The following is an 11,969-nucleotide window of genomic DNA, read 5'->3' on the forward strand; positions in this document are numbered from 1 at the left end:
AGGAAATAACTTCCATAAATGTCCAGTGGAAGCATCGCCTAGTCGAGGAGGCTACTTGGGAGACCGATTGTGATATGTGTAGTAGAAATCGCCAGCTTTTCACCCAGTCAGGTACCCTCCCTCTTGTTTCCTTCTTTGTCCATTCAAGGATGAACGGTTTTTAAATTGGTATCTGATTTAACAACCTAACAGGTCGTTATGTGTCTTTTGACCATTTTACCCCTGTTGACCCATTCCCGAGAATATAAAGTGGTTCTAGTGAAGACCGAAGGATTTAGAATCCTTAAGTGAAAGTATTTGACCAATAGTTGACTTTTGGGTAAACGAATATTTTTTGAATTTTCATTAATTTCGTGTGGTCCGGAGGTTCAATTATGACTTGGTCGGGATGGAGGTTCGATTCTCGAGGTGTCTGGTTGCGTTTTGGGTACTTGGTTGGAAATTTGGTTTTATCTGTTTGGGGGTTGGCTTGGTAAATTAAACCTTCATTGGAAATTTCGAGGCCACGAGTGTGTTCATAGGGCGTTCTTATGTGTGTGTTCATATCTAGTTTGTGTATGGGAGGCCTCAGATTTATGTCCGGATTTCGGGAAAGACTTGTGAAAAATCGGATTTTGATTTTCTGGTGTGACAGCCAAGGCAGACTTAGTACCGCCACGGCGGGATTTTGACCGCCATAGTGATAGAATGGCCTTTCTTGTCTCTGTCATGGCGGATGGTCTAACCGCCGTAGCAGGGCCGTTATGGCGCAGTCCTTGCCGCCACGGAAAGGGTTGGCCTTCAATGATTATCACTATAGCGGAAGGCCAGACCGCTACAGCAGGATCGCCATGGCGATCTTTGTGACCTCTGCAGCGGATCGACGGGACCAAAAACTCCATTTATATTCTTAGGTGCGAACCATAAGTCCAACACTTCTAAAACCTAATTCTAAGAGCTTGGGGAGGTGAATATTGAAGAGACTTGGTGGAATCATCTCTGTGGGTAAGTTCTATACCTTTATCTTGCTTATCTACCTTCCTTCCTTGAGTCTCCATGTCGGTTTAAGGCCCTAGAGTGTTGGGTTTTATGACTTAGACTCCTAATCATGAGACCTTTAGTATAAATTGTTTATTATTGATTAACTTACTTCTTTTATCATCTAGAAGTGTAGGTTAACACATTCTAGGATAGAATTGTTCTATAGTTTAAGAACCTATTTATCAGACCTAGGGTTTCATCCAAATTTGGGAGTTTTGACTAATTTAGAAATTACAGGGTCTAAAGTGATTAGAAACCCATGAATTTGATGATTATGACTATTGGGACTAAGGGTAGAGTAATTTCACCCTTAAATTTTGGTTTTACCCATATGATTCGTTAGGGGTATTTTGGGTATTCTTCCCCAAATCGATTCTTCTTCCAATTAGATGGTCTATTACTTACTTAGCGTTGCTATTGCTAGACTTTGAGCGTTCCGAGGCATTACGTAAAAGGAAAGCTCGGGTGGAGTAGGTCGCATGCCAGTTCTGCATTCGAGGTAGGTTACGACTTACTTGAGTTAGACTTTGATTAGTAGATTATATATATAGTAGAATTGGCCGGAGAAACCATGATTAGGCTTTCGAGCATGAAGTCTAGTTGGATTTACCTAGGTTGGTATGACTCCTGATTATGTGGGCTTGTTGCTGTAGCTTTATGTATTGAACCATGAGGTGTATTTTTTATATTATTGGAAGGAAGAGGTTAATATATATACTTTTCGTGTTGATTGAGATAGCTTGTATGTTTCATGCTATTGTGGTGTTTATTTATATGAGTCTTGTTATGACTTATGGCATTGTGACTTGTACTTCCTTGGCATTGATATTATTGATTTATCATGCTTACATTGGAGTGGTGCTCCACATTGGGTTCTTGACTTGAACCACATCTTGAGACTCAGCTAGGGTACGGACATTTATATATATAAGGCACATTTGATAGGGGGTGAGGATGTGGCTAAGTTATGAGCTCGTGATCCGAGTTCAGTTCCAGAGCGAGTGGAACATGGACACCATCGGTCCCAGCTGGTCATGACTATCGTGCGAACTAGGCCTTTAGCATGTGTGTACGGTTGAGATACTTATCATTGGTTGCATTGCATTTGACATCATCTCATTCCTATGATTCGTTGTTGTGTTGTTTTGCCTATCTATCTATGTTGTTGGTTTTACGAATGTATGCATGATATGAATCTTAGTCAGCCTATGATATCTACTGATACATAGTGTTTGTACTGATACTACCTTGTTGCACCCTTTTTTAGTGCAGTTTGCGTTCCGGAGTCGTCTTCTAGACCTCGCATCTAGCCTAAGGCTACTTCCTGACCAGATCCGAGGGTGAGCTCTTATCTATGCCATGCCTCCTTAAGATGTCTTTTTTTTTTTTTTATGTCTATTCCATTTCTAGACATTATTGTTATATTCAGACACTTATGTATTTCTTAGACATTATTTATGGTTAGAGTCCTTGTACAATGACTTTCGGATTTTGGGGTTGTTGTATGTAGTATTCCGCACTTATTTACTATCTATGGCATGACTTAGACATATTATTATTGATTCTGTTGTTCTTTAAGTTGTAATTGGTTAATTGAATGATTAATTGGTTAAGGGGATGGTTCGCTCACTTGGGGGCTTAGTGAGGGTGCCATCACGATGGGTTGGGTCGTGACACAAAGCAAGCACAATATCATAACAAAAGCAGTAGATAGCCCATAATGTTCCAACAATGCCCGCTAGCCCCACATCAAAAGAGAATACGAGAATTATCACATAAGAAGTGACGCACATTACACATAAAAATCAAATATTGACAGGTTCATAGATCATGACACTACCTACCAGCACACAACCAGGTCATAAATTTCCACATATCAATGCCAACAATTAGCTACTTAATCACAGTACAATACCCTTACAATTACACTGGTGCCCAGACAAGTGCTCATCACAGTCACAAGTGTGGGACCCCCTTTCATGCCCAATACCCCTTCAATATTCATATGCTATATATTTTCTCCAATCAGGGTCTTAAAAGTAAACCGTAACCTACCTCAAAAGCCAAACAGGTGCCACGAACCGCAAGTCCGAGCCTTTCCTTTCTGAGTCGCCTTCGAATACTCCAAATTTCAATTTGAAAGATTTAGTCTTCATGAAGCTCAACCGCATCCAAAATCATCAAATGAGTTCAATTTTGTCAAAATAGTATTATACAAGGTTAGACGATTCTAACAATACTCATAGTGCTATACCTTAATTTGGAACCCAAAACAAACCCAAAAAGCCAATCCTGAGTGCCTAAGGGCAAAATTAGAATTTTATTACAAAACTGATTTACCCATAACTTATATAGCCTAGATCAGAAAAATCACCCAGTACCATACATGAATCGATCCCCAAATGAATATTTTCCATTCCCTTATCTTAGAGCTAAAAACCCCAATTTTCCCCAACCAAATCATGAAATAAATGCTAATAAACCAAGGAAATCACGAGCAATCCTAAAAATAAAGATTAGAATATTACCCTCTCTTCGAAACGAGAAAACCGTTGTGAAGATCGCCCAAATCGGCGCTCTAGAACTAAGAATATGATGAAAATACTAAATGGACAAAGTCTGAATTTTAACACAAAGGTCTTCGCATTTCAGACCACAATTTCGCATTTGCAGACTCACTAGAAACCAACAACAACTGTCTGCGCTAGAACGACCATAACTCCCTCATACGACGTTACAATTCGACAATTCAAGTTGCTACGACTCACAAATTTCGATACGCATCTATCCCAACAATCAAAACTCAATTCCTACATCAAATACAAATAATGGTAAATCAATACTGTAACACCCTGTACTTTCGAACTAAGGTTTGACTCGTAAGATGGGGTATAATTGAACCAATATGAGAAGTGTAGAAAGGGTTTTGAAACCTAATCAAGGCATAAGCAGAGTCTTAGGATAAATTATACTCGAAATCTACTCTACAGAGCATTTTTTCTAGTGAGTTTTCATAGAGCCTCACTTAAAGCAAGAATACGGAAAAATCTATAAGGAATATGGGAAAACTCCTTCATGAAAGCTTGGAAATACATTTTGATCCATATATGGATGAGGCCAAACGGGCCTCTGTACAAATAGTTATGACCGTTTTACCGGAAGGTCGAAGATCATTCCACTGGACACACATAAGCAGCGCAGAAGATATTCTGCGACGCAGATTACCATATGCGATGCATTTCCCAATGCATTTTTTTTTACCAAATTTCAGTCTTGAAGTTGCCAACGTTCTGTTTCGATATGCTTTAGTATCTGCTGTAGCATAATGCAATCTGCAACCAAGTCATGTGTTACAAGGATGATGCCATTGCACGAGACTCCAATGTTCAGGTTGCTGGTCAAAGACTTAGCGCACAACAATATTGTGAGTATTTTCAGGATGTACCTTAGAAAGAAATCAAGTGTGGGAAGTTTAGCTCGCGTTGAGGCATACAAGAGAACCATGGTGAGAGTAGTTCATCGCTTAGCAAATCTAGGAGTTTGACTTTTGGACTTCGAAGATGGTGTTGTTGTCGTTCAGAAAAAAATTGAATCCTCTATAGTAGCCGAGGTACAAGAAAAGCAGTTTAACGATACCTACTTATTGCAGTTAAAATATGGGATTCACACGGCTTTCGAATGGGGGGAGATGATGGTACTTTGCGGTACCAAGGCAGATTATATGTCCCAAATAGGGAGGGACTTAGAGAGAAGATCATGTAAGAAGCTCACAATTGTAGGTATTCTATTCACCCAGCCTCCACAAAGATGTATCATGATCTCAAGGATATTTATTGGTGGAATGACATGAAAAAGAATATAGCAGATGTTTTGGCCAAGTGTCCAAACGTCAACAAGTAAAAGCCGAGCATCAAAGGCTCGGTGGTTTGGCTTAGAATATCAATAATCCTATGTGGAAATGGGAGATGATTAATATGGACTTTATAACAGGTTTACCTCGCTCATTTCGAAAACATGATTCAATTTGGGTGATTGTGGACCGACTTACTAACTCAGTGCTCTTTTTTCCATGAATCTGTGGCTTGAATTGTAAGATGAGGGTATAATGGAACAAATATGAAGAGTGTATAAAGGGATTTGAAACCTAATAAAGGCATAAGAAGAGTCTTAGGACAAAGTAAACTCGAAAGCTACTCTACTGAGCATCTTTGCAAATGAGTTTGCACAAAGCCTAACTTAAAGAAAGAATATGGAAAAATCTATAAGAAGTCTGGGAAAAATCCCTCATGAAAGGTTTATCCCTTTGAAATACATTTACATCCATATAAGGACCAGCCCAAACAGACCTATGTACAAAATGTTATGACCGCTTTACTGAAGGGCAGCAAAGCAGTTTGCCGGACACATATATGCTATGCAAATTACCATATGCGATGCATTTCCCAATGCATTCTGCACCAAATTTTAGTCCCAAAGTTGCCAGCGTTCAGTTTCAATATACTTTAGCATCTGTTGCAGTATAACACAGTCCGCAACACAGATTGTAATACTTTGTAAATCCAGGCTAGGTGTGAATGTGTTAAATGAGTATTAATGTGAAATTTTAGCCATATGAAGTCCTATCGAGATGAGTTTAGGTGAAAATAGTTGTTTCGGAATCAAGACAAATAGTGAAGTGCATAAGATTCGATAGAATCGACTAAGTTTTTGGTAGGTCTACTTTCCATACAATGTATGTGAAAATCTGTTAGGTATTTGAGAAAACGTAAAACATGAAAGTTGTACCTCGTTGAAATACGTTCACATACAAATATGGTGGAGCTCAAATGGATAGCTATGTAATTTTGTTATGTGCATTTTACTAGGCACTATGGAATCTGTGCGACCAACTGCACGGCTTACCTTCAGGTGCGTGATTATGCACTGGAGGTAGTTTTACAGCCTTTGTTGCAAACTTAGCTACACGGCCGCCCACCGAGAACGTCAGTTTTAAAAGCCCTAGGTCGTACCCTACACCCCAAATATGAAAACTTGCTCTAGAAAGCGAGGCTCTCTAGAACCAACTTTCCCTAAGGTCCCTACATCATCCAGGGTAAGTGTCACCCCCCGACCTTACTAGGGTGTGATGGGCACCCGACCCGTACTTAGGGCCGAGCGAACCCTCATACTTTTGCTGCACATAAAGTTACGTCAAACTTTTAAATCAAATCAGATAAAATACATAGTAAATTCTTTTTTTCTTTCTTTCAAAAATGTTCTTTCTCGAAGCTTCCAAGCGAACAAATCTATAGTCATACAAAATTCAATACATAACATAGACCGACATATCGGCTGACGGAGCCGCTTACAGACTGACATAGTATACCCACGACGCTGTCTGCAAAGTCCCTAATACCATACAGAAACCATAACACATATACCATACCCTGACTTGGCAGTCCTCCAGGAGCAAATGGAGTTCGCCACCACTGCTGAAATATCTTTTATAGGGTCCTTATCTCGTCTGGGAGTACCTGCGCGGCATGAAACGCAGCCCCCAAGGAACAGGGGTCAGTACGGAATATGTACTGAGTATGTAAGGCATAGAATACAGAAAGCAGAACTATAATCGAAACAAACAGTACCAAGAGTACGCATGTTATCCAGATTACCAAATTACTTGATTCTCAGACACAGTTCATACAGACCAATACTGACCATACAGACCGACACAGACCATACCGACCAATACAGATCCTACAGACCGTACAAATCATACAAAGCATAACAAAATCATACAGAGCATACAGAATGCCGACATACTTACTTTCCAGACACAGATCGCACATACCGATACCAGATGTCAGAAGGAGTGTGGCACGTACAGAACGCACAGATAAGGTCATACGTCAGACGGAGTACAGAACGTACTGAATACTCAGATGATGTCATATATCGGACGGTACACAGAACGTACAGATTACTCAGATGATGTCATATATCGGACGGAATACAGAACGTACAGATTACTCAGATAATGTCATATATCGGACGGAATACAGAACATATAGATTACTCAGATGATGTCATATATCGGACGGAATACAGAACGTACAGATTACTCAGATGATGTCATATAACAGACGGAATACAGAACGTACAGAAGATGTCATATATCGGACGGAATGCAGAACATACAGAATACTCAGATGATGTCAGAACATACAAAATACTCAGAATCGTATGTCACATATGCGTATAACAGAACCCGGCCCTGTGATAAGGGACGCGGTAAACAGAATCATCATATATCAAATTCATGTATCATATATGCATATATCAGAACCCGACCCTCCAGTGAGGGGTGCGGTAACAGAGCCCGGCCCTCTAGTACGGGACACGGTGAACAGACAGATCATATGCCATCCTGGCCACCACCCCATATCATCATATCATCAAACCATATAACAAAGCCCGGCCCGCCTATGAGGGACGCGGTGAACAATGCAGAGGAATGCGCACAATAACAGAACCTGGCCCGGGACGCAGTGAATCATATCGTAGCGGACACACGAGGACATAACAGAACCTGGCCCGGGACGCAGTGAAGGATACATTGAGTCATGCACGAGCAGAGTCGTGAGAAACCACATGCATAGGAATCAAGACTCGACAGATCAGTATACTTACCGATACCTGGGGGCTCGGAACAGATTTCAGGTCAATCCGACGTAGTATGAGAAAGTTATGTGCGTTCGAAGTACAGAACGCTTTATAAGCGTTTCAGAAGCCTTTTTCGGGGAATCAGAGTCATAGTCATATCAGGCACCTTCGGATGTCCTTACGAATCATATCAAATAGAGATTTTGGAACCACACTTACGTATAAGAAAATTATGGATGTCTTGATACAGAAACCTCTTCGAACATTTCAGAGCAATCCGAGATCGTACACGGAAGTTAGGGACGTTAATTCTTACAGAAGTTCTCGAACCAGAATAAACATATCAGAACGCTCATATCAGAATACTGATTTCGGAATTCTCATATCAGGATACTCATATCAGAATGCTTATATCAGCAAACTTACATCGGAATACTTATATCAAAATACTCGTATCGAAATACTTATATCAAGGACTGACATCAAAATACTTATATCAAAATATTTATATCAAAATACTTACATCAGAATACTTATGTCAAAATGCGGATAACAGAATACTTGTACCAGAATACTTGTACCAGAATACTTATATCAAAATACTTATATCAAATACTTATATCAGGGGATGAACTAGGATCACAAACTCAGGTCAAGAAGTGAATTAGAATCATAATCAGACTCAGAATCACAGAACAGAGTTACCCCAAGGCAGCATATCACATTATACCTTACTTGGCTCTAGGACATGCCAAAGAAAAAAAAAGGTAAGCCTTACATACCTGTGCTGCGACCAACTAGTTACTCTTGTGCATCCAACTTGTTTGTCTACATGCAAGAAAGTTCATCCCTTCATTAGTTCCATTATCATATACTTGTTTTAACCTTTCAAACACATTTACTTATATTCTGCCAGAATTTCGGCAGCATCTCCCCTGTAAACATACCAACCCCGAGAATATGGCTCGGCTCCAAATCAACAACAACAATCCGGGAATTTAACCCCGCCAAATCAACAACAATACTAACAATTATGCTAGCAATATTCCAACATTCAATTCAATTCAATTTAATTCACACCATATTCCAACAACTTAATCAATATACTATTTCATCCGAAACCTTCAACTTCAATCCCAACCTTACATTTACTTATCGTTCATATATCTTAACTTCGACGACACCCTTCATTCAATATCACATAATTCATAACGGCGACAACTAGAATATCAAATTACATCAATTCACCTTAACGTACCAAACAACACCATTCTCGACCACAATGACTCCTTACATATTTTCATACAATTTCTTCCATCTCTACATGTTACAACAACAACATGCTACATAAAATTCATTCATTCATTTCCATATAACACAATTCACACACACGGCCAACTTAGACCACACAACACACAACACAACACACGACTTCCACCATATACATGTGTTCCATATTTCTCATCCATTTTGCATTATGGAATTCACAACACAACCATCAAACTACTAAATAAAAATCATTTCATCTTTTCTATACAATCAACACCTCATTCGGCCAACACCACAACACACCCACTCCATGATTTTCATTCATTTTTTTTTATACATTACAACACTACATAATCATGTTGAATACACTTAATTCATTACTCCTACACATTTCACACAACACACGGCCCAACTTGTACATGCAATATTCCATGAATTCCCATCACTTCTACATTCAATAACATACATAAACCATTCATAACACATAAAAGAGAAGGTTAAACCTCACCTCCTTCTTCACCCTTTTTCCACTCGGCTTGCTTGCTAAAACGCAACAACGAGCGGTTCTCTTGTTCTAACAACCTCCACGTTGACGAGGACCTCTCAATCACTCTAAATGCAAGAAGAAAAAAAAATTTCTCCATCAACTTCCCATGGCTCATTTTTAAGAGCCATGGCCGAAACCCCCTCTCATCTCTTGCTTCTTTCTTTTGTTTTGTCTTTTTTTCTTTCTTCTCCAATTCTTAAATAAGGATGAACTAGTCATCTTTCCATATTTATATTTTAGTCCCTTCCAATCATAAAATTTTCACATGTCCCCCCTTCTTTTATTCTCTAGAGTCTTCTTAAAAGAAGACTAATTAATTTAATTTAATTATTTTTTTTTCCTTTCCTTTTCTAGAATTTTCTTCTTCTTTTTCTTTTCTTTTCTTGAATTGTTTTATTTGGTTAAAGAAGACCAAATGTTTTCCTTGGTACACTTTAGCCCCCAAAGCAATGTTGGCATATACTTATGCCACACAACCAACATGGAAATTTTATGAACTTTCAAGACTTTTGTGAAATTCCCATTTTACCCCTAGCTTTCCATAATATCACTATTGTTCTATTTTGCGAATTTCTCTTTTTTTTTTCGCCCTCAACCTTTCTTAATATTTCCATAAAACTAATGTTGTGAATAATATTTATAACCCACTTGTTCATTGAAATACATTTGGAAAATGGTCATTCCCTTAACTTCGTTACGACTACCTTGGAATATCCGAACGTATAAAATACGGGATATAACATCCTCCCCCCCTTTAGAACATTCGTCCTCGAATGTTCAACCGATCTTATGGGGTGTCATAATACATCGGGAGGATCTCTTTTGTATTCGTCCTTTCCTTCATGCTCGTTCCTTATCTTTCATCTTACTCTCTTTGGCCTTTACACAAATCCTCAGTTTATGTCATAAGTTTCCCTTATGGTACTTGAGGATATGGTAATCCCCTTTTGGTCTAATATAATGCGGTCTCCCCCCCTTTAAGGGGCTCCTCATATGCCAACGGTTCTTCTTCTCGACTACGTGCACAACATAGCAAAATTCCGTATCATGAGTATTCCTTTCATTTTCCGTCGATACCCTCACATATGAGATATCATACATGTTCATATACATATACACATATAATTAGTATTAACTAACCTTCAAAATACTTTCAGACGCTATTCAAGCCTATCCAAATTCCAAAACTGCACTGCACTTCCTATCTTCCTTTTTTTCTAGTCTAGCCTGTCGCATGCCACATGGCTTTTTTACATTCTCCAACCATTCCGTATACTCCAATTTCACTTAGGTTGTTCTAGTTTTCCATTTGTCTCTGATAGCTAAATCTTTGGAATTTCCTGCATACTTCCCAGGGGGTCACCCATCCTGAAATTGCTCCCACCTAAGCACGCTTAACCTCAAAACCTTGGTGGAATTTGGCGCCTTAACGCTGATATAATCACGTCCACTTCCTCGTATGTCCTTTACTACGTAATCTAGAGCAAGTCAAGGTTTTACAGATTCTGAGACACATTCGTAACACGTCCTTTCTTGTGAAATTACTATTTTACCCTCTTCGGTCTTCTATACCACCTGTACAACTTCTTATCATTCGAAATCTGTACGCAACAAATATCAACAATACCTTACAGAGCATACGGCTATATATCACATCCTAGCCGCCCAGAACTTTCTGTTTCAGGTAACAGAACGAATATCTCCCGACTTGCCCTTGTGACCTTTCCATATCATTTCGCATCTTCTTCCATAGTATGTAAAGCTTGCATACAAGGGATCTCATGTCCTATGACTTGGCTCTATCGCACGATCTATGACAGAAAGAAGGTCAACAATCCCTAGATACCCCGTAGCCTCCTGTTTATAAGTGTGGCGCGCTACACACCCATAAACAAGACTCTACCGGTCACGACTTTGCAGACAACCCTTAGACAGACCTGCTCTGATACCACTTTGTCACACCCCGACCTTACTAGGGTGTGATGGGCACCCGACCCTTACTTAGGGCCGAGCGAACCCTCAGACTCTTGCTGCACATAAAGTTACGTCAAACTTTTAAATCAAATCAGATAAAATACATAGTAAATTCTTTTTTTCTTTCTTTCAAAAATGTTCTTTCTCGAAGCTTCCAAGCGAACAAATCTATAGTCATACAAAATTCAATACATAACACAGACCGACATATCGGCTGACGGAGCCGCTTACAGACTGACATACTATACCCACGACGCTGTCTGCAAAGTCCCTAATACCATACAGAAACCATAACACATATACCATACCCTGACTTGGCAGTCCTCCAGGAGCAAATGGAGTTCGCCACCACTGCTGAAATATCTTTTATAGGGTCCTTATCTCGTCTGGGAGTACCTGCGCGGCATGAAACACAGCCCCCAAGGAACAGGGGTCAGTACGGAATATGTACTGAGTATGTAAGGCATAGAATACAGAAAGCAGAACTATAATCGAAACAAACAGTACCAAGAGTACG

Source organism: Lycium barbarum, chromosome 6 (genome assembly GCF_019175385.1).
Source record: "Lycium barbarum isolate Lr01 chromosome 6, ASM1917538v2, whole genome shotgun sequence".
Taxonomy (NCBI): Eukaryota; Viridiplantae; Streptophyta; class Magnoliopsida; order Solanales; family Solanaceae; genus Lycium; species Lycium barbarum.